Genomic DNA, 6,000 nt, shown 5'->3' on the forward strand with positions numbered 1-6,000 from the left:
GCAGGGAGCACATACATGTTCATCATCATCCCTCCACCTCCCTTGCTGCTTCCATATTATTCTTAGATCCTTCAGCTACCAAAAGGCCAAAAGAATCAGGGGCCATTCTGCTACCCACCCGGTACAGCCTGTTCCTGCTTGGGGGTAGGTGGACTTTCAGGTCAAGGAGAGACACAGAATAGTAGCTGCCAGTTGCCCTGGGAGGGTGAGGATCAAGACCAAGCGGGGATCAGATGGGGGAACTGGCCAAGGGCAGCTCCTAGAGGTAAGCCCTCATGACCACCCAGGGGAGGAAAGACAGAGCCATTTCCACGAGGCTAGTTGGCAGCATCCTTGGCTCATGGGGGATCTGGGTTGTGGACAGGGAACTCTAGCCCCTTAGGAAGTATCTCTGGGTGCACTGTGGATCTGAACAGGCTCTTTAGTCTGTCTACCAGCTGTGCAGTGGCAAGAGGCCCAAGGTGATTGGATGGTGGAAGCAGAAATGGGGGTGCTGACTTCCCCAGGGCTGGCCCCAGCACCCCAGACCTTTACATTCCCCATCAGCAGATCATCCCTTGGAGTTTAGAAGGCTTTCAGCCTTCTTCCATAAGGGGTGGGATAGCATTGGTCTCCTCCCCAGGGTGGTTCTGAAAAAGTTCTGATGGTGGCCACCTGCCATGAAGAGAATACAAGATGTCTTAGAAAGGGGACATCAAGACCTGCCACCATACCCAGATCCTAGTTCTAGGACTGATTCGAGGTCCCTTTCTGCTCTGATTGAGCAAGGTTGTCCCCTTCATCCCTGGAGTGAGGGTCCCAGTTGAGCATCTCTGTGTCCCTAGCCCAGTACTCAGCAGGGTATTGCTGGAGGAGGCAGGCGGGGCCACAGCAAGTGGAGGGGTGGGGTCTGGGCTGACAGCTGCCACCTCCTCAAAGGGTGCTCTGTGTGTGTTTGGCACATGGCCCTGCCCGTGCCTACCCTCCTGCGTCCAGCTGGCATGGGGGCTCCTAAGCTGAGAGCAGTAGCTCAGCCTGGCGCCTGGGCTCCCGGCCACACACTCCGCTATCCTGGAGGCCCCCTCCACCACCGTGATAGCCACCCCTCCCTTACTCAGGCTCCACCTCCCTTTCACTTTTCCTAGGTTCTCTCCTGTCGCCCACTTTCTGACTCCTCTCTCTTCTCCCCCATTTTAGGTGCCCAGGCCAAAACAGGGTGAGCAGCAGAGAAAGAACCCTTCTGCACAAGGCAATGGGGATCAAGAGGAGGGCTGCAGCTGGGGCTGATCCTTAAAGCCACATCCTCTTTGCCTCCAGCTGCCTCCGGGGCTTTGCTAACTTGTCCCTTAGTGCTAGGAAACAGGACGCTGGCAGATCTGTCTTTTGCTCTGAGGACCTTGGGTGTGGGGTGGAGGCAGCTAAAAGAACCCCTTGGGGCACTGAGGGCCCTCTCCAGACACTACCTCGGTGCTTCCCTCATTTGCCCTGCAGGAGAAATGATCCCGGGATGACTCACTTAGTCCTTTGGAGAACAGCCTCTGGGGGCCTCACTACCAGCAGTTCAGACTAGAAGCAACAGCTGGGCTGCCCAGGTAGGCGCCAGTGACCCGAGAGGGACCTTGAGGGCAAACAGGGCCCTCATACCAGCTCCCCACCCAGGAAGGCTAATAGTTGTTCCTGACACTAAGGGAAAGGAATTTGGATGAGGCCTTTTGGCCATATAAATTAGGGTGGAGATAAACTTCACACCCGGCATCCAGACACCTTGTCTCCTGGGCCTTTCCATGTTTATAGAACCTGAGGGCTGAGATGTGGCTTGTTTCTCCTTCCCTCCAGGTTACTCTGACCCAGGAGCCTCTACCAGGAGAATGCAGAATCTTATGAAGACTTTCCCAGGCACCATGTCACAATCTTACATGGTACCTTGTCACTGTAAATGAACAAATATTGACACATCCTTAGTAACTGAAGCCCACACTTTATTCAGATCTTCTTAGCTTTCCCTGCTGTCATTTTCCTGTTCTGGGCTCCCATCTAGGATCCCATATCACATTTAGTTATCATTCCTGTCACCTCAAGTCCTCCAGACTGTGGTGGTTCTCAGGATTTCCTTGTTTCTGATGCCCTTGATGGTTTTTGAGGTTTATCAGTCAGGAAGTTTGTAGAATGTCCCTCAGTTGGGACTTGTCTGATATTTTCCTCATGATTACATTAGGGTTATAGGTTTTTAGGAGGAGGATCACAGAAGTAGAATGTTACTCTCATCACATCATGTCAAGATCGCTCATCACCTGGCCTAGGTGGTACTTGTCAGATTCCTCCAGTGTTGAGCTCTCTTTTCATTTTACTCTTGGAAGAAAATCACTGTACACAGCTCACTCCTAAGAAGTGGAGAGTTATGCTGTGCCTCCTTGAGCACAGAGTAGCGACTTAAGTGATCTGGAATTCTCCTGTATGGGAGAGTTGCTTCTTCTCCCCCATATATTTATTTATCAATCATTTGTCTAGGGGCTGGGATTGTGGCTCAGCGGTGGAGTTAACATGGGCGGAACCTGGGTTCGATCCTCAGCACCACATAAAAATAAGGTATTGTGTTGTGTCCATCTGCACCTAAAAAAATAATAATTTGTCTATACCACGTGGACCCATGGATATTTGTTTTAGACACTGGACAATAATCCAGTGCTATACACATATAATCCAATGCTACTACATGTATTTTGTTGCTCAAATTGTTCCCTCTTGGGCCATCGGGAGCTCTTTAGTTGTGAATCAGATTTTTCAAGAGAATCTAGAAACCCAGATTGTTTTATAAAATCTTTGGATTTCAAAATGACTGAGCCAAAGAAAATGTTTCTGCAGATCAACTTCAGGCAACTCGGCTCTGGAAGCAGAAGACCTGATTTGCATCTTGCTCTGTTGCTTGCAGGTGAATGACCTTGTGTGAGGAAGTTAACCTGCCTGAGGCTCAATTTCCTCATTTCTGAAATGGGAGACTACTCCTCCTGGGATGTTTGAGAGGATTCAGTTGAATGATTCAGTGATACAGATACAGTGGGTAGGCACTAGACCTAGCATAGATTCCTTACTTTTTCCCCCATCTGGGTTCAAACCTGGGGGCTCAAACGTGGTAGGCAGTGCTCTATCACTGAGCTATATCCCCAGCCCAGAATCTCTGCTTATTAAATGACAGAGATGATCCCTACCCATATGCACCAGCCATACCTGATTCGGCAGTTCTCTATGAAGGGCAAAGAACTGAGTTTATTCTTGGGAGGTGTCAAGGGAAACTTCAGGAAGGGGATGGCTGAAGGCTCTGATGTGGTCAGGAACAGGAAGTACCCACCCCAAGCCTGGTTTTCCGCATGAGTCAAGCCCCACCACTCTGTAGTAACACTACATTGAAAGGTGGGAGGAGTACCAAGAGCCAGAGGTCTTATCTTACTCTCTCTAAAGAACGAATGTCTTCTAGCTGGGCACCATGACCCACTTGGAATCCCACACACCTGTAATCTTAATGGCTCAGGAGGAAGAGACAGGAGGACGGCAAGTTCAAGGCCTTCAGCAATTTAGGCAAGTTCAAGGCCTTCAGCAATTTAGCGAGACCCTGTCACTAAGTAAAATACAAAAAAGGGCTAGGGCTGTGGCTCAGTGATTGAACTCCTGGGTTCAATCCTTGGTACCAAAAAAAAAAAAAAAAAAAGAGTGACTTCTTCACCCCAGGAAAGTAAAACAGACTGGTACAGAAAGAGAAGCTCAGCTTAGTGAAATGGCTAGGGAAGCCATCAGTCAGCCAGGCTGGATGCTGGGTTTGGTCCTGGTACCACCTCACACCCACTCCAGGACTTTAAGCAGGTCCAGTTTCCAGCATTCTTGAGTGGTTTCACAGTTTGAGCAAAGGTGGGCCTTTGGGAATGGGGTAAGAAAACCCCCTTGTTTTTCTCCATCACAGAACCTTGGGTACCTCCTATCTAGAGAGCACCTGGTTAGGGGACGGTTGATGTTCAAGACATTGGACTGCTGGGGGCACAGAGAAACGTCCTTTAGATGAGGGCTTTCAAGAACTGGGGGTGAGGATACATTAGTTTCCTCTTGCTGCTGTAACAAATTATCACAAACCTAGAGGCTTACCATAACAAAAATTTTCAGGGGGGTCTGAGGTCGTGCTCACTGGTAGAGCGCTTGCCTGGCATGTGTGAGGCACTGGGTTCAATTCTTAGCACCACATATAAATAAATAAAATAAAGGTCCATCAACAACTAAAAAAATATTTTAAAAAAGTTCTTAGAGGGATTTTGTTTTGGTGCTGGAGGTTGAACCCAGTGGACACTTTACCACTGAGCCACATCCCCAGCCTTTTTCTTTTTTCTTTTTTTTTTTTTTTTTAATTTTGAGACAGAGTGTCATTAAGTTGCTGAGGCTAGCTTTTATTCTTGCGATGCTGGGGATTGAACCTGGGGCTTGGGCATACCAGGCAGGAAGGTGATCTACCAATGAGCAGCATCCCCAGACCCAAATTTTTTTTTTTTTTTTTTTTTGGTGAGGATGTACCAGGTATCGAACTCAGGGGCACTTAACCATTGAGCCACATCTCCAGCCCTATTTTGTATTTTATTTGGAGATAGGATCTCACTGAGTTGCTTGTCACCTTGCTTCGCTATTGCTGAGGCTGACTTTGAACTCACGATCTTCCTGTCTTAGCCTCCTGACCTGCTGGGATCACAAGCGTGTGCTACCGCTCCTGGCCAAAAATATAATATTTTTCTGAAGTCAGAAGCTCAAAATGGGTTGCCAGGATTGCATTCCTTTTGGAGACTCCAGGGAAAAATCCCTTTCTTTGCCATTTCCAGTTTCTAGTAGCCACCCACTTTCCTTGGCTCATGCCCCAACCCTACTCTGACATCTGTTTCCAGTCATCAGATTTCTTTCTCTAGTTCGGACCATGCTGCTCCCTCTTATAGGACCCTTTTGATTCCTATAAGTGTCCTCATAGGTCTGAACTGAACCCACCTGGACAATCCAAGAAATTGTCTCCATCTCAAAGTCTTTAGTCTAATCACACTTGCAAAGCATCTTTTGCCTTGTAAAGTAATGCAATCATTGATTTCAGGGATTAGAATGAGGATATATTTGGGGGGTATATTAGCTGATTGCAGGGAGCTTGGGCATCACCCTACTCCTTGGAGTAAGACCAAGTCTCAGTATCTCACCTGATTCCACTCAGAAACCCAGCTCTTGTCCTCCCACTGCAAACCACACCCTGCCTGTGGCTAAGACACAAATAACTATGGAGACCCTCATGCTCCCACAGCGGCTCTCCCACTGGGCGTCACAGCCTGAATGTCTACCTTAGTGATTTGGCCAGTATAGGAATCCTTTTGCTTAGTTTAAGCAACACATCTCACTGTTCGTGGGAACAGCTAGAAATGATGTGAGGCTACAGTGTGCAGACAGGATGATATGTATGGCTCTTTTGACCCCAAGATTCCAGGAATTTATCCTAAAAAATGCACTCACAAAGAGCCAAAGAAATGCATGCAAGGATGTTACAGATTTCCTTTTGATTGGGAAACCTTGGGAATAACTTATGTGTTCAATAATGGGCATCAGTTGAACAAGTCACAGGACTCTACCATAGCAGAATCCCAGGTAGATGATACAAACAATATGGGATGACATGAAAATATGATTATCATGTGCTATGAAGAGAGAAAATTAGTTACCTTATTTTAATAAAAATTCACATTTCTATTTATGTCACATATTTTCACTGGGAAAATAGAATAGAAAGCAGGATATCAGCTCTACTTATGTTGGAAGTAGGGGTGGGATTTTTTCCCACCATATGTGATATTCAGGGATGGCCTTTTATACAGGTTCAGAAGTAGAACCTCTTCTCAATCTTCCTGGGTTAGAATTTCACAGACTACTAGTTTTTTTGTTTGTTTTTGGTACTAGAGAGTGAACTGTGGCACTGAGTCACATCCCAGTCCTTTTAATTTTGAGACAGAGACTCACTCA

This window comes from Callospermophilus lateralis, chromosome 18 (assembly GCF_048772815.1).
Source record: "Callospermophilus lateralis isolate mCalLat2 chromosome 18, mCalLat2.hap1, whole genome shotgun sequence".
NCBI classification, from domain to species: Eukaryota; Metazoa; Chordata; class Mammalia; order Rodentia; family Sciuridae; genus Callospermophilus; species Callospermophilus lateralis.